This window comes from Phalacrocorax carbo, chromosome 1 (genome assembly GCF_963921805.1).
Source record: "Phalacrocorax carbo chromosome 1, bPhaCar2.1, whole genome shotgun sequence".
Taxonomy (NCBI): Eukaryota; Metazoa; Chordata; class Aves; order Suliformes; family Phalacrocoracidae; genus Phalacrocorax; species Phalacrocorax carbo.
The window spans coordinates 189,259,885-189,278,320 of record NC_087513.1 but is presented as its reverse complement, the minus strand read 5'-3'; the positions used below and the strand labels follow the sequence as shown (position 1 = coordinate 189,278,320).

Genomic DNA, 18,436 nt, shown 5'->3' with positions numbered 1-18,436 from the left:
CCGAGACTGTTAAACTCACTCAGGTACCTCACTCCTGTTGGTGATCTCGACCCTTGTTCTTCCTGAAGGCCAAAGTGCCCTAAACAAGCATCCTTTGTTACACCTGTTTTCTCCAAAATGGTGGATTTCTGCACATGAGACCAGTTCTACAGGGACCTAGGAAGTCAAGTGCAGAGACAAAAATTTTGAATAGTCCTAGTAGAATAATTACAATAACTTATGTTCACACCACTAAAGAAAAAAGGAAAAAACCAAAACAGGAAGGGGGTGGAGAGAAAAGGACTTTGAACACACTTTGAGTAGCCAAATAAAAATCCACTAACAAAATCGGAATGAACACTTTAAATGAAGATCATTTAAAAAAAAAACAACAGGGAAACATAAACATATGCTCATCTCATCTCCTTTAGGGGCCTGTTGGAGAGGAAACGCAACTACGGAGGAACTTTCAAAGCAAAGCACAGGATTTCTGGTCCTCCTCCTGTTTTTCTCTCTTGGCCACAGACCAGAGCAGCACAGTGGTATTCAGAATAAATATTCCTCGTTGGTCGGTGCCAGCAAGAGTTACGATATAGGTCCAAGCCAAATGGCATGACTTACCTCCTGGCCTACCCCTGGCACCCAGCACACTCTGCATGGGGAGAGGTGGCAACCAAGTACCATCTACCTGAATACTCCTGCAGCACCATGCAAAGCAAAGGCATGACAGAGCACTTCTTATATGGGTATATTTCCCACATCCATGTTGTGTTTGGGCAGAAATGATCCTTTTGGTCAGATATTTGAAACAGAGCTTCTGCCACAGGTCAGGCTGTATCTGTAGGGCACAAGAGAGGCTAGGCAGGCAGGGAACATACCACATGCAAATACAACATCCACCCTAAATCTGGCAAGGGGTTGGTGAGTTATAAATTTACTAACACATACAGTATTTTTCAACACAAAACCTGACACATTTTGGCTCAAGCACTCTAATAGCATACAATAATATAAACTGCTAACACTAACATTCAGTTCAGTAGCTGCTGAAGAAGCTGTCTTCACCCAGGAAAGGAAAGAGTCTCTTACAAATCTTGCGATTACTGCACTGTAATGAGTTAATACAGACTGCAGCTTGTTAAAAGGGCTGAGATGAACCAGCAGATATATGTGGGGAGGTTTATGCTAGCACCTACTCCTACAGGGTATGAGTCAGGCCAGTGCTGTTGCTTTTTCACTTTTATAAGCATTAAACTTTGCAAGCTTTTGAGCTACTCTGAAATTTCAGGTACAGATTTTTTAACTGACTAACAAGCTAAAATGTCTGCAGGCTGATAAAAATGCAAAACAATCTTAAAAAAAACCAACCTAACACAAGTAAGCGAGCAGAAGAAATAATGACTAAAGAAAAAAAGGAAAAGGTGGGTCTATGTAGGAGTCACAGTGCAAGAGTAAAACCAAAGGTCTAAACGTTGAATGTTTCAAGTATTATACAGATGTATAATGTTTTAAAGATGATTTACTAACTTGTCTCATTCAAAGATTTACTTATTAGCTGTAATCCAGTCCAGCCTCTCTCTTAATTTGAGCTCTGACCTGTGGGGTTTAAGATTATATACATTCAGTGGGTAGCGCTCTCTTTTTAAAGCAAACAATCAAAAAAACCCCCAACCTTAAAACATTGATCTAAGCATGGCAACATGCTTAGACACATCACATCTGCTCTGAAGAGAGAAGTGACTGCTTGAAGGAGACAGGAAGGTGAGAGCAAAGGGTTATGTTTGAGTCACCTTCTCACTGTGGCTAGTGTAACTCTTCTGACTCCTTTGACTTGTGAGGAAGCTGAGGAGGAGCAGGAAAATCAGTCTCCATTTTCAGGTTTGTGTATTTTGTTTCTAAAGTCATTGCAACACAGTCTGCACTTTCAGAACTTGCTGGTTTTCCATCAGGTTTCTTTTCCTTCAGACAATTAAGTATTATGAGTACTTTTTATTTAGCTGCTTTTCCTTACTATATAGAATTAGAATCAATTTTTAATTCCTCTTCAAACCCTTCTAGAATGTGCACGTACATGGAAAAGGCCAGTTTAACTTCAGAGCTGTATTTAAAGACAGAGGGATGCTAATGGTACCCACCACCTTATGCATAACATATGTGTAAAAACTGGTGACGTTTGGGACAAATTTGTGGTTTAGAAACTGTCCCCAACCCATCAGCAAAAAATCAGAGAGCACATAAGCATAGGTCTGCTAAAGATCCTTGTCACATCATGACCCAGACCTCCTATGAGAGGACCAGCACCCCAGCCCTCTCCATCTGGAGGTCCCAGATATCTGGAGGCTTGGTGATGTGATGTCCATCTACAAGAAGGGCTGGAAGGAGGATCGGGGGAACTACAGACCTGACAGCTTGACCTTGGTACCAGGGAAGGTTATGGAACGGTTCATCTTGAGTGCGCTCACCAAGCAGGTGCAGGACAACCAAGTGATCAGGCCCAGTCAGCATGGCTTCATGAAAGGCAGGTCCTGCCTGACCAACCTGATCTTTTTCTATGACAGGATGGTCCGCATAATGGATGAGGGAAAAGGCTGTGGATATTGTCTACCTGGACATTAGCAAAGCCTTTGATACTGTCTCCAACAGCATCCTCCTAAAGAGGCTGGTAGCTCATGGCTTGGACGGGTGTATTCTTCGATGGGTAAAAACCTGGCTGAATGGCCGAGCTCAGAGAGTTGTGGTGAACGGAGCTAAATCCAGTTGGTGCCCAGTCACGAGTTGTGTTCCCCAGGGCTCAGTGTTGGGGCCAGTCTTGTTTAATATCTTTATCAGTGATCTGGATGAGGGGGTTGAGAGCACCCTCAGTAAGTTTGCAGATGACACCAAGCTGGGCGGGAGTGTCGATCTGCTCGAGGGTAGGAAGGCTCTGCAGACAGACCTGGACAGGCTGGATCGATGGGCTGAGGTCAATTGTATGAGGTTTAACAAGGCCAGGTGCCGGGTCCTGCACTTGGGTCACAACAACCCCATGCAACGCTGCAGGCTTGGGGAAGAGTGGCTGGAGAGCTGCTTGGCAGAAAGAGACTTGGGGTGTTGGTCAACAGCCGGCTGAACATGAGCCAGCAGTGTGCCCAGGCAGCCAAGAAGGCCAATGGCATCCTGGCTTGTATCAGGAATAGTGTGGCCAGCAGGACTAGGGAAATGATCGTGCCCCTGTACTCAGCACTGGTGAGGCCACACCTTGACTACTGTGTGCAGTTTTGGGCCCCTCACTGCAAGAAGGACATTGAGGTGCTGGAGTGTGTCCAGAGAAGGGCAAGGAAGTTGGTGAAGGGTCTGGAGCACAGGTCTTATGAAGAGAGGTTGAGGGAACTGGTGTTGTTTATCCTGGAGAAGAGGAGGCTGAGGGGAGACCTTATTGCTCTCTACAACTACCTGAAGGGAGGTTGAAGTGAGGTGAGGGTCGGACTCTTCTCCCAAGTAACAAGAGATAGGACGAGAAGAAATGGCTTCAAGCTGCGCCAGGGGAAGTTTAGGTTGCATATTAGGAAAAACTTCCTAAAGGGTTGTCAAACATTGGAACAGGCTGCCCAGGGAAGTGGTTTAATCACCATCCCTGGTGGCATTTAAAAGACGTGTAGACGTGGCACTTCAGGGCATGGCTTAGGAGACATGGTAGTGTTCGGTTGGTGGTTGGACTTGATGATCCTAGAGGTCTTTTCCAACCTTAATGATTCTATGTTTCTATGAAATAGCCTAACGGAGGTACCAAGCCTGGCTGTTGTGGCACTCCTGAAAGAAAGGGAATTGTATGCCTTCATATATGCCTTTAAGCCTGGTTCTCAGGAGCTATGTACGTGGCTGGGAGGTATTTGAATAAGGCAGTCTCTCATCCATGCTACCAAAACCGGATGCCTGCACAGCCAGGAAGGTGAACATTGAGCAATATGTAGCAGCTGGCAGGGAAAGCACAGGAAAACAAGGACCATATCCTGGTGAGCCATGGGTTGAGAGGTATCTTTTGGGAAGCTCCTGCCAAGAGACAGAGGGCCAGAGCTGGTATTCCTGGAAGTTTTAAAGGGGGTACAAGTGTGCAGAAAGAAACACAAGAGACCTTTGATGTAAGAAGAGCCAGGACTTTCTGAAGAATATTTTTTCCGACTCACCATTTGTTTCTCTATACTCAGCCATTTCCAGTTTCGAAGCCTTTGTGCCTTTCTTCCTTCACACATAAAACTTCAAGTAATAATACTTTAAAAAGTCTACATGTCAGACGAAATTCAACACCTCTCCGGGTAAATACATCCCACTGTGCCCCGTAGCTTTCATTGTGAATCAGAAGAGATGACTAATGCCATAACTGCTTATTAAAAAGAAAATTAATCATTTCTTTGTGAGCTAAAGTCTTAGATTTTTTTTAACACTTTAAAACCAAGGAAAATTAGCTTTGATGAGACACAGCAGAAGCATTTGGTTTTTTGCAGATGTAAAAGAGCATTTTGTTCTCAGTAGCTATTGCTGATTTCTCTTTTTGCTTGACAGATGAGCTTATCAAGTGTCACTGACATTTTTGCAGTACTGTGCTAAAATATGCTTCATTTGCTACTCATCTGAGAACTTCAGATATGTGTCATTCAGAAGGCACTAAAGGATTGATCCAATAAATCATGTGGGCTGGAGATGCCTCAGTTTTCTAGAGACCTCTTCGTTTCACTCTCAGTGCCTACACCAAGAGTAGCAGATAACCTGGTGAATAGAACTCTTTCCCAAGCAGTGGGAAGTGATGATATGATCATCCGCAAGCTGGTCCAGGATGTCTTTCACCACCTGTGATGTAAAGCAGTTATGCACTTTGCTCACTTTGTAAGGAAGCTCAAGGAGGTGCCTAGACATTTGGTGCTTTTGGGCAAGAATAAACTGTAGCAATGAAGAGAGGCTGCATCCATTGCTTACCCTCTACACCTGTGAGCACTTCACCCTCAAAAACCACCAGCCATTCTAAACAATACTGCAACTGGGGCCTCAAACAATAATACCTGACTGTCAAACTAAGTAGAAATTAATAGAAAAAAATAGGATGATAAAGACCACTTCAGTCACCTCATCCAGCCCTGTTCTCAAAGGAGAGCCAAGTTTAAAGCTAGATCAGAGGTTGGAGGGACCTGTCCAGTCGAGATCTGATTATACCCAAAGATGCAGATTTCCCCAACCTCTTTGGACAACTACCCAAACTGGACACAGTTCTACAGGAGTGGTTTCACAAGTGTCAAATGGAAAGAAAAATCACTTCCCTGAACCAGCTGACATTTGCTGATGCCGTTCAGGATCCTGTTGACGTTCTTCACCCAAATTTGTTGTCCACCTAGACCCTCAGATTATAGCCTGCAGAGCTGCTTTCCAGGCAGTTTTTCCACAGCCTGTAGTGGTGCTTAGTGTTACTCCACCTTTGCACTCACATTTGTTGATCTTCAAGAGGTTTCTGTCAGCTTGTTTCATCAGCTTGCTGAGATGTCACTGAATAGTAGCCCTACTTTCTATTTCTTCCCCCAGTTTGGTGTCATTAGCATACATGCTGTGGGTTTATTCTGTCTCATCATACATGCCATTAATAAAGATATTGAACAGTATCAGCCCCTTTATCAAATCCTAAGGAATGTGACTTATAACTGGTCACCAGTTCAAGCCATTGGCCTCTATTCTTTAAGTGATGCAGCCCAGCCAGGTTTTTTTGCCATCCTTGTAGTCCATCCACCTAGTCCAGATGTCCCCAATTTGACCACAGCAGCATTATGGGAGACTGCCTGAAGCCTTGCTGAAGCCTTGCTAACGGTCTTCTCTTGTTTTCTGAGCCAGCCATCTCATCAAAGAACACAATCGTGCTGGTCAGGCATCATTTGCCCTTGGTAAGTCTATGCTGGCTGTTCCCAGTAATCTTTATCTCCTTCATGTGCCTGGACATGGCTTCAGGAAAATTTGCCCCATAACCTTCCCAGGGAATAGGGTTGGGATGATCCTGACAAATAATCAGTTGACTGGTTTGTTACCCATTTCACTGCAAAGTTTCGTACTCTCAAGCCACTCTTGTCCAGAGTTGAAGCCTCCCTCATCACCTCCTCTCTCTGACCTTCCTAAAGACAGTCCATGGCACTAGCAGTCAGTCAAGCTCCAACTGCATCTCTGTGATCCCATTGGCACCATAACTGTGACTGAGCAGGGGCTTCTAATTCCCTCTTCAGTTTCCTGTGCTTTGTATTTTGCCATTTAAGAACATAAAATGAAAAAAAAAAAAAAGAAATCATGCTCTGAAATGACTTACAGAAATGCAGAATTAGTAAAAAATGTCAAAGTACAGAGGGATTTTTTTCATTAAAATGCTCGTAAGATTATTCATATTTTTCCTCAACCTATTCTAAAAACCTTGTTTGCTTTTGCAAAGAGCTGAGCTTTTCAGGACAAGTATTTATCCTATGGCTAAGAGATAACAGCTTCATTAAGTTATACCGTAAACCATTTAAATACACACAAGAAACACTAAAAGATTGTGACGGGGATACCATTTGCTACTGAGCATTTCTATTTCCTTCTCTCTTAGCAGCAGACCTAGGCTCGAGAAGAAAACATTCAAAGGGTGATATTTAGTTCCAGAGGTTATATTTGTAGTTTCTATTACGAGATTAAAGCACATGAGCTCCTTTGCCCTCTAGTACTGGTTTTCATGGGCTTTGCAGAATTTGAGGACTCTTAACTGCTGGAAAACAGTCTTAATATATCACATCTCTGCCAGTAAATGTATCCTTTCATTGAATAGATTTGGTTGTTAAGTTTCTTTATGAAGATTGATGAGATTTACCTTACACTTAGGGCTATGCAAATAATTGATTTTGCAGTTCAGTGGCAAAACACAGCTAAAGCCAAAACCAATATTTTGGGGGTTTTCTTGCCAAAATGAAAAACTGAAATATTTCATTTGCTTGTTGAAAAGAACATTTTGCTCAACCAGAAGCCAAATGTTTCACTTTGTTTTATTTTTAATAAAAACAAAAGAAAACTAAGGGATAGAGTCACAAAACCAGCATGGAAGAAATTTTCCATTTTTACCTGGTTTCCCAGTGTTTGGCAGACTTTTCCAGATCACAGAATCTCATCACCGTTCAATTTGGAAGGGACCTCAGGAGATCATCTAGGCTAACCCTTCTGCTTAAAGCAAGGCAGATGAGAGCAGCTTAATCTGCAAAGCAGGTTCTATATGAGTCCACACTTTCCACAGGATCTGGATGTGGACAATCCCTCCAGCTTTCTTCCCACATGTTTGCAATCTCACTTAACTTGCACTACGCCTGAGTGACTGCAGGAAGGTTGAGCTGGAGGTGAAACTTCATATAGGAACTAGGATATAGGTTGTTATACTAGCTAATGAGGTGACAACCCTTCTTTAAAAATGTTTTCTGTTATAGAACAATGGAAGAAGTCTTAGTTATTCTGCTACTTTATACTCTCTTGCTGCAAAGAGAACAGGGAAGACAGAGCAGTTTCCACACTACTGAAGATGGTTACATAAAGCAGGACCTTCATGTCTCTTACAAAGCATCAGACTTTGATTTTTTTACTGTTTGGTACTGATTTCCCACAGTGAGACTATTTAAAATGAAGAACACACTCTTGAGTGGCAGGTTCTGATCCTGCAGCACTCACTCCCCTCTTGCTCCCGGTCAGCAGAAGAGAAACTTTGTGTTGGAAGAGGCTACACAGGCAAGGAAGCTTGTGCTCCCACAAATGCTGCGTCACGTACTGCTGTATGTTCATAGCCAGCCCCAGATTCAAGGCTGTCTCTAAATCCTCGGAGTTCAGAGCACCCTGAAGTACGGTGCTTTGCATCTTTCATTGTCATATGTTTGGCCAGAGGTGAACTCTGGGAGAAAGATATGACCTTGGCCACTTTGAGGACATGCTGTTAATACAGCAGAGGAGCTGGGTACAAAAATGAGCAGATCCTCAGCTTTCACACTGCTGAGCAATAGGTTTGACTACTCTTTTCATGCACCCTACCTTTAGCTCTTCCCTGGCGAAGGAGATCAGGCATGCCCCATGGGTGTGACACACTACTCAGTAGCACCAGATCTACTCACTTCTCTGCATGTTCTGCACCTTTACCTGGCTCCCCTTTTTTAATGAGGAGGTCACATGGGGCAACCTGTTTCCACATCTGAACTGTCGCACATTTCAACTGGAAATTCCATTTGGGGAATGGGTTAGGCCAAAGTTTGCTGGGAAAGACAGGAACTGCTGCTCTGGCATGGTGTTGGTGGTAATGGTGGGGAGTAGGCTGGATGGCCTAGGTGGATTTTCCAAGCTCTGTTTCCTATGAGTCTTCTCATCAGCTCTACCCTGAAACCCCTCATCTTTGTTTCTCCTCCTCTGCCATATATTCAGCTCTGATGCTGGCAAAAGGCACTGTGGATAATCTACAGCTATTCCAAAGCTCTAATATGTAGGAAGAAGAGGCAGACCTGAAGGGCAGCCCCTCTACAAGCCTACATTCAGCTTTCTCCAGTGCTATAGCCACAGCAATCTGTTCATGGAATCCAAAATCTCTGTGCCACATGGTGAATGGGAGAACTGCTTTTCTATTTAGTTTTGAGTTATAGTTGAAGAATGTAAGACTACCATAGAGAAGCATGTAAGGTCTACCATATAAAATAGCACTGCAGTGCCCTCAGAAAGAAGAGAAATTTTGACCACAGCCCTAAATGTTAAGCTTTATTTCTTCAGGGTATTACGCACACACCTCAGATTGCCATTGTGGGGGCATGGGGATAGAGGAGATGAAATGAGACCTCACAGAGCACTTTTCAGTGAGTCATTAACAGGGATGGATATAGAAGTCAAGGACCCATGATGCTGAGGCCTGCACGTTAAGCCACTTGTTGCCACTAGGTCATAAATTTTTTTTGGCCTCTATTTTAGATATGACTATAATACAGTTTATAAACAATGTTGAAGACATGAACAGCATGACTTTTTAAAGCAGCTTTACTGAAACAGAGAGAAAGTGTTAAAGCTGGTAGGAAGTTCTTCTGATAAGTGATTCAGAAACTGTTGGACTCTACAAAATTAGTAATTTATTAAAAGATGCAAGAATCATTTCTTAACCTATTAATGAATACACCCTACCGTAAAGCATGACTAACTTCCCATAAAAAGAGATCAAAATTGTGGGTGCACATAGTCACTTTGTTATCTTTCTGCCATAATTCAGTCTGCTTCTGCGCTGTGCATGGGCGCATCCAGGAACCGAGTCTGCAGGTGTTCTAAGGCTCTTGGCGAGGGCTGACGGACTCACTCCTTGAAGGGAAACCTTTTCTCGGAAAGTCTTGCTCTATACTTATTTGGAAGATGGGGAAAGCAATAGCAGCCTTTCTCATCTGCTTCACAAAGCCTAGGCCTGTTCTTAGTCATGCTATTAATCTCAGCCTCTTTTTAACTCTTGTGGCTTTTTTGACCCAGTCTTTATTTTATATTTAGGCCGTTTTCTTGTAATGAGTCACAGCTGTGACTGTCATTTTACTACAGTGAAATGTGTTGACAAGACCAAGAATAGCAGCTGTCTGTCAGACCTGCACCTAACATGTTGATGGAGATACCAAACATTGGAAACAAAATGAAAGGCAGCCTAATGGAGAATGCAACTCTACAGTGGAAGTCATCTTTAAAACAGCATGCTTATTTTTCCTTCCCTAAAAATTACAGTAAAGATTTTTTAACAATGAAGCTCACTGGGGCTTATCCTGCCCAGATCAATTTAAGGTAATGGAATTTACTGGGTTGAACCCTCTTCTGGGAGGAGCGGAAGATCCAGGGTTATCTGCATCTCTTCAGCATCATCCCAGCAAGCTATTCTGATTGATACCAGCTAAGAAATTGTCCCTTCCAGCTTCTTTAAAAAATGCATATATGGCCTGGGAGTGTAGCGTGAGACCTGAGAGGGAGCTTGGCTCAGCTCTGCATCTTCTGCATCCCTTGAAGTGTTACAGCTGCCTTGGTTCTAGGCAATAAAAATTTTCAGGCACAATAACAAAATATTTTCAGGCATTTTTTGGGCATGGTTTAGGAGGCATGGTAGTGTTGGATTGACAGTTGCACTTGATGACCCTAGAGGTCTTTTCCAATCTTAATGATTCTATGATTCTGAAACCTTTCACTTCTGCAGGAGCTGCTCACTTCTGAGATGTTGCGGTCAGTTCTTACACAGTTACTACTGGGGTCCCTGAAGGATCAGTACTGGGACAAGTACTTGTTTTCTCATGTCTTCGTTAACAATATGGATAATGGGGCGGAACATGCCCTCAGCAATTTTGTGGGCCACAATTCAGAGGAGCCTGGACAGGCTGGAGAAACAAGCCAAAAGGAACGTTGTAAAGTTCAGCAAGAGGAAGTCTTGCATCTGGGATGGAAGCAGGACAGTCTGAGACATGTTTGTCTGTGAAAGAGCTTTGCATAAAAGGATCTCGTGGGAAACAAGGGCAACATGCCCTTGCTGCAAAGAAGGTCAACTACCTCCTGGGCTGCCTTAGCAAGACTCTAGCCAGATAGGTCCAGGAAAGTGCCTCTTCCGCTGTCTGGCGCTTGTAAGACCACATCTGGAGCACTTTGTCTCTAAGCTCAGGCAAGGGGCAGAAAACAGGAATTGTCTTGACTAGGCTCCTTGAGGACCACCTCTAGTGAGTGCTCTCAGGTAACAGCTATTTTGTGTTAGCACGTTCAGTGCAATAAGATTGCCAGTGGCAGAGACCTCTGGGTCTTCAGGTGTTGTCATGCTGGTGTTGCTTATCCCATTACTGGCAGTAGGTTTTCACTGTTACTTTTCTGGGAGGGAAAAAGGCCAACAAGAGCCTATCAGCCACAGACTGAAGGAGGTCTTAAGGGGTTTAAAGGCAGCTATTATTGCTGAGGTGAGGTTACCTGAAAGCTGGGTTGAGGCAATGCAGAGGCTGATGTGAAATCCAGATCTTTAGCTACAGGTGGAAGGGGCCCAGCAAAGGAGAATTTGGTTTCATTCCTACAAGGGAGCCTGGGACTGCTGGACACTACTCTTATCATTGACCTGCAGGTAGTGTTGGAGCTTGCCTGTCCCTCAGTTTGTATGGTATATTCCTGGTACCCCTCAGTCCCATGCGATTTGAACATGTAGCCTGGCGCTGAGGAAACTGTTGGTCAGTGAATGTCTGCAGGCAGCCAGACAGCAGAATCCAGTGCCACCCTGCACTGACATAGCTCATCCTGCCTATCCTGAGGTGGTTCCACTTCCCACTTTCCACTTCTCTGGGTCCACTCATGGGGCTGCACTCCCCTCTGCTCCCCTGGGAGTGATACAAAATGTGAAATGAATATCAAAATGAAGAGAGAAAACACAGGAAGGGGCAGCAGGTCTGGCACTTACTTTGGAGGAAAAAGCCCTGGGTCCAAGATCATTCCCCTGTTCTGGTCAATGAAAAATAATTCAAAGGGGAATCCTTGACACTGGCCTTTCATTGTCATCTATCCCTGGGCTAGTGTTTATCACCTTTAATCAGCCCTCTACTCAGTGTTCAGCTATTTTGGATCATTTTCCAGGTTTGATCACCTCTCCCAAGCACTATGCAGGGTCTATGCATCTCACATTGGGTTATAAATTACACTTTGAAGCTGAGGCTTAAAGCTGGACCTTGTGGCAACCTCATTGCTCAGATGCACAAACCTTTTATTTGATCTGCTAATCAGTTTCTGCACATCGAAAAATTTTACTAAAGCAGCAAAGTTTTCCATGGTTTTAAGGACTAATAAGAAGTAGTAATTACCTACAGATGATGATGACAAATGGTGATTAGATGACCCCTCAGTATCTGTCAGGAAAATTCCAAATGCCTTAACAAATCCTGCTTCCTGAACCCAAACTAACCCATAGTAAGTCAGTAAGTGGGGAGGAACTAGGCATGAGCAAATAAGAAAGTGCATTAGCCTGTCTGACTGCCTCCATGCAGAGCCTGTTCCAGTGCTCCACCACCCTCTGGGTGAAGAACCTTTTCCTAATATCCAACCTAAACTTCCCCTGGCATGTCTTCCTGCCATTCCCTCAGGTCCTGTCGTTGGTCACCAGAGAGAAGAGATCAGCGCCTGCCCCTCCTCCTCCCCTTGTGAGGAAGCTGCAGACTGCAATGAGGTCTCCCCTCAGTCTCCTCTTCTCCAGGCTGAACAAACCAAGTGACTTTGGTCACTCCTCATACGGTTTCTCCTCTAAACACTTCACCAACCTCGTGGCCCTCCTCTGGACACTTTGTAGTAGCTTTATATCCTTAATGTACTGTGGCACTCAGAACTGCACACAGCACTCAAGGTGAGGCTGTACCAGCACAGAGTAGAGTGGGACAATCGCCTCCCATGACCGGCTGCAATGCAGTGCTTGATGCACCCCAGGACATCGTTGGCCCTCTTGGCTGCCAGGGCACACTATCGGCTCATGTTCAACATATCGTTGACCAGAACCCCCAGGTCCCTCTCTGCAGGGCTGCTCTGCAGCCTCTCGTTCCCCAGTGTGTCTGTACATCCAGGGTTGCCATGGTCCAGGTGTAAAATTCTGCACTTGCTCTTGTTAAACTTCATAATATTGGTGATTGCCCATCTCTCCAGTCTGTCCAGAGCTCTCTGCAGGGCTTCTCTGGCCTTGAGAGTGTCAACAGCTCCTCCCAATTTCATGTCATCAACAAACTTAATTAGTATTCCTTCCAGTCCTGCATCCAAGTCATTTACAAAGAGATTAAAGAGTACCGGCCCTAAGATGGATCCCTGTGGAACCCCACTAGTGACTGGCCGCCAGCCCTATGTAATCCCATTTACCATGACCCTTTGAGCCTGAGCCGTTGGCCAATTGCTCACCCACTACATTAGGCGTTTATCCTGCCGTATGCTGGACATTTTGTCCAGGAGGACACTGTGAGAGACAGTACTGAAAGCTTTACTGAAATCCAAAAAGATTACATTGACTGGCTTCCCTTGGTCACCTAGGTGGGTAACTTTGTCATAGAAGGAAATAAAATCTGTTAGGCAGGACTTTCCCCTCATGAACCCATGCTGGCTAGGACCAATGACTGTGTTGTCTTTCAGGTGTTTTTCACTAACCACCAGAATAATCTTCTCCATAATTTTACCAGGAACAGAAGTGAGACTGACCTTTAACTGACCATTCAAGCCAACTGACTGACCATTTAAGCCGTGATTTTGCTAAGCAGACCTTCAGGCTCTTCAAGGCTTTCCCTGTAAGGCATTTTCTGTAGACCTCAAGTCTTTTTTACGACTCTTGTTGTAATCTTGGCCACAAATACTGTGCTCCAGGGAACATCTGGAGAGTGAAGACTGAACCCATAAGAGCACATCTCTACCTCAGATATTCCTGTAAGAGATAAAAGAGCTGGGACAAAAAAAGGTATGTGTTGCCCAGGACCCCAGTGGTTTCTTGAGAGACAAGTTTCAAAACAATGCCTGGCACACAAGATACGTGCTCCTAATCTGAAATATCTGAAATACTGAAAGTGTCTGAAATACTGTTATTTCAGCAGAGGAATTAAAAAACAAACAAACAAACAAACAAAAACCCCCAAAACCTCAGATCCAATTCACTATGCAAAGAGTTAAATCAGGCAATTAAAAAGTGAACTTGTATTTATAAGCTTGTGTTCACAACCACCACTGTCAACTGATTGTACCACGTGCCAGTAAATAACAGGCAATGTTGAGATCACACTCTCCTATTATTAGAAATGTAATAGTCATATCTTGTTTAAAAACCTGTTTTTAAATCTGTTGCCACCTGGAAAACTAGACTAAACAGATCAAGAGTTAAGGTTATCTACAAATATTCTGGGCAGAAACATAATTAGGGCTGTAATTAGGATTATCATTTAGTAGGCAATGTAGACAAGCCTGAGAAGATAAGCCACTATCAGTTGCTGTTGAGGGCTAAAGTGATTATTAAGCTCCTAAGTTTGGGCCATGTGTTTTCCTGGCAATGTGGAAATAATGTTGAACAGCTTCCAAAAACTCAAAGCAGGACTGCAGGTTGTTTCTCCTAAAAAGCTTTCCCAGCACAGTGTCATCAGCAGGCAGGTAAGGTGCTTGCACGTGCCAGAGCCTGCTTGCAGCTCTCCAGCACCAGGTCAGTGGAGCATGGAGGGTGAGGCTGTAAAGTGGGGCTCAAAGCTGCTCTCTGAGCAGGCCCCCACGAGCCCCTCCCGGTGTGACACCCCACCCCCCCTGCAAGGCCCATACTTTCCACCGCTGCTGATTCACTCATGCTACTGGGACACAAAGCACCCAGCACTGCTGCACAGCACCGGCCAAGGTCAGGCTGAAGACACCACTCTGCAATAAGGAGGAACTCCAAGCTAAGATGGACGAGCAAAATCATTTTTAGAGCAAACCATGGCAAACAGGTTGAGCTCCTAAACGAACATTTTGGTGGATAATAGCCAGGCTGAGCAATATGTGCTCCTGCGATGCTTGACCGGAGGACATGTAGGAACTCCACTTGGAGGATCTCCCAGCCTGCTGTAAGGTGACAGTAGAGGGCAGCACCAGATATCCTTCCCTTCTGTTCCCCCTCGCCTCTGCCAGTGAGACAAGCAACTCCCCAGCACCCTCACCCTTCCTTGGAGATGCATTTCCCAACTTTCCCAGGCCTTTACCACACCTGCCACCAGGGATCCATTGCCGTAACCTCTTGCCACACAAAAATGTGCATGGGATTAGGTACTGTCACCTGCATGCTTCCACTCCGCTCCCTGGCACCTGCAGGGGAACCAGCAGCACATTATGTGCAATTCAATCTCTGCGCTGCACCAGGGTCACAGGGGAGTCCCCAGCAGGGACCTTCCAACACACAACAAAGAGAAGAGAGCTGGCAAAGAGCAGCTTGGTGCCACTGGCAGCTGACAGAGGACAGCATGTCTCCGCGGGGGCTATAAGGCCTCTCTCTTGCTCAAACAGGCCGACTAATTCAGAAGGCATAGGCAAGTCCTTGGCAGCCCTCTTTTTCTGCTGCTGTGGCTGCAAACAGCCCAGGAGAGATTAGAATGGAGTTAGGAAAGCAGCAGGGCTGTTCCTTGGAGCAGACCAAGCACTCCTGTTGAATGGAGCAAACCAGTAGCAGCCCCCTCTTCCTTTGAAGTTGCTGATGTTTTGCAGCTTGCTGAGCTGCTTAGTGAGAAACCCTCATTTTGTTTCCAGAAACAGAAATAAATTGAGTCAGAACTTGCTTTCCTTCAGATAACTGATCTTTTTCTTCCTCTGGAAATACTCAATGAACCTGTTTTTATCTGTGCGGTGTTTACTTTCCAGGAGGCTTTGCCATGTTTGCAGCTCCATGGGTTTTTTTACCTCAAGCTTCTCCACAAAATACACAGAGAGCCCAAGAGCCGGTCCCTGCTCTTGGGAGGGTAAATCTGCTCCTGAGACAGAAAGGACAGCATGACTTTTTCTTTTCTCGGTTCTGTTTTGACATTTTGTCTTCCTTCATGCTACATGAACAGGAAACTATAGGAGCAGCCACAAATCTCTCTGCCTTATGGCCTTCAGCTCCACTATTTTTAAACTGTCAGTTGTTTTTATACATGTGCCTCTACATTTATGGGATAAAATGAAGATGGCAGAACATCTCTTATTACAAATTCCATTGTGTATAAGAAAGCCAAGTGCCGTTCCCCTTATTCAAGCTTAGCCAACAATCTTTACTACTCTCAATTTATAGTAACCATAATTCCAGAAGATCCTCAGATACCTCACAATGTTTTTTTCAGCATGAATAGGTTTTACAGCTGGGCGAGGTCTTACATTACAGAAAAATTTATGCTTAAACATCTGCTCTTAAATGTCCTTCAGCTAGTCGAGGTGGTTACAAATCCATCCACAGCACCCACTGGAAGATATAAAAAACCTACTACCCTAGCTTAACATACCAAAGTATTTGTTATTGCACCAACAGTCTGCATAGCAGGAAGGAAGATGTCAGGAAACTTTAGATTCATGTCAGACCTCTCGATTTCTGGATATTTCTCAGGGGTAGGGAAAAGTGCTCTCCTTTTTTTTTTTTTGCCCCCTTTGTACAGCCTGTGAAATGTACTCAGAAGTTGAACTAGTTCAGTGTTGCTGTGAATACACAGTCTTACAGGTCCTAACAGGTAGAAAAGTATGTTCACTTATTTCTCCTTGCCCTAAAACTTTTGATAAGGATTTGATGAAGCTCATTGTGGGAGGATGACTCTACACACATAATAAAAACTAGTCCTTGACACAAGTGCATAGCTGAAAGCTGAAACCTACAAAAGATGGTATATATGCTTCCTTCTGCTGCCATGAAAAGTGCCCTTTTTGAGATAACAGGGTAAGCATGTCTGTAAATATTGCTGATTTACTGAATTGCTAAATATTTCCCCTTGCACATCTTTGCTTTTTTTTTTTTTTTTTTTAAATCAACCACACCTGGAGACTCCTCTTCAAGTAGGCCAGCCTGGCTGATATGGTTGCCCATCTGAATGAGGTTCTATGCAGTCATTCTCCATGGAGCAGGTTTTTCCAGTGGTTTTCTTGGTCTAATGGCCAGATTTGTTGCTTAATTTAGCAGCGTATTGATTCAGAGCTCATCACTGTTGTATCTCTGCATCTTTGGTGTTCATCTTTCCAGTAAGATAATCCATAGAGCCTTCTTCAAATCTAATGGCACAAAAATTCCTCATTACATAAAATTTCACCCTGATAGATTTCTAGCATTAATATGTAATAGCAATTTTGTTGTGTCAAAAAAGTCATGTCTGTCTTTGTGAAATTATATACATTTTGTTATAGTAATTATGTAAATTGAATTGAAAAATAGCAATCTTCACATCTGAAAATGCAAAATTCTCTAGGTTGGCCTCATTGGGGTTCTGTAAATGCTCAAAATAGTTATTTACTATGCCACAGCCTGTTTTTTTTTCTGCCAGCACATTTAAACATGAATAGCTCCTTATACAATGCTGCTATGGAGTTTCTACATCTGCAACAGAGCCAGATTCAACTTCATGGTCTCTTTGAGCATTTTATATAGTGATTTTCTTCTTTAATCAGTTCATTCAGTGTTGAAATAAAGCTAGCACCTCACATGGGCTAGACATTCAAAAGGGTAGACTGGTGGAGCTCCAGATGGAATTATGCCAACTGACACCAAGCAAGGATACAGCTCTTAGAACCTAAAATCTCTGCAGTAAAAGACTGGAGCCCCGCACAAGACTGACTAAAGCCATTTGGATTTTTCCCATTAACTTTAACAGTACATATATTAAGCTGTCACATTTTTTCTCCTTTTCTCTCAGCAAAAATCTCTTTGGTGCACACTGTGGCTCTCTTGTATGTGACAAAGATCTGTGTAAGACATTCTCCACTATTCTTTATTTGATTCTTTTGTAGGCTTTTGCTGTGCCGGCGTGTGAGGCTTCTGTGGCTGGTACAAGTGCAGAACTGGCAGAAGATGCTACACTGTGCATGAGAAGGAAAAAAACCAGGCGATGTGTGTCAGGAGGAAGAATTTCTGTATTAAATACTCACTGCTTTGCCAAGCTGCAAAAATGTCACTGTCTGGAAATAATAGATCTCCATCTTTTTCTTTCAAAACTTATTTCATATTTGTTAATAAAAATAGAATATATATAATATAAAGTCAACATGCCCAGCTCTGAGAGAGTCTAGGTGGAGGCTATAAAGCTTAAAAGGAGTGATTGACTTTCTAAATAAGCCTTAAATCAATAGCTAAACCTGTGCTGATTTCAGGGATGTAAAATCATACTGTAGAAGAGCAAAATTAGAGCCTGAATGCTACGCTAGGCTGAGCTCGGTCTAATCAAATTAATTTAACCCCATTATTTTCTTCCTCGTGTATCACAGATGAAAACAATGGAGCCCTCTTGGCAGGAGGCCAGCCCGAAGCCATCTATTACCCTCCGTGCTGAAGTTCTGACAAGGAGAACAAGGCAGCTGTCCTTATGGTAATTGATATTAATGACTGAGGTTAGAGTCCATCGAGCCAGCTTGGGACTTAACAACAGACAAAGAGAAACCCCAGCCCAGCTCTGTAGCAATAGGGGCAGAGTAGTCTGAAGGCAAATCAATGAAATGGGAGCAGAGCCGTGGTGTCGTTTCATTTTCAAATTTATTTTGTCTTGGAAATTATTTAGATGGGTCATCAACATACACTAAATGAGAAAAAGAAATGAGCAGTATCTTGCTTTGCAATTTTTCTGACATGTCCTGCACCACCTTCAGATGGGCTGGAAGAGGTAGAGGTGGGGCTGGCCAGACCCCCAGCATGGCAGCACAGCGGCCAGGGGGCTGCACCCCCAAGCATGATGCAGTGCAAGGGTGAGCTGCCCTCAGGCTCAGCTGCAGCTGCTCCCCAGCAAGC

At 43.9% G+C, this 18,436-nt stretch overlaps 1 long non-coding RNA gene across 1 annotated transcript; it reads left to right on the top strand.

Moving 5' to 3' along the window:
• Positions 1 to 954: 954 nt before the first annotated feature.
• Positions 955 to 18,158, top strand: LOC135310123 (uncharacterized). Its single transcript, XR_010370370.1, has 4 exons — positions 955 to 1,857; positions 13,161 to 13,265; positions 17,446 to 17,545; positions 17,920 to 18,158. It is a non-coding gene; the product is annotated as an uncharacterized LOC135310123 (long non-coding RNA).
• The last annotated feature ends 278 nt before the right edge of the window (positions 18,159 to 18,436 follow it).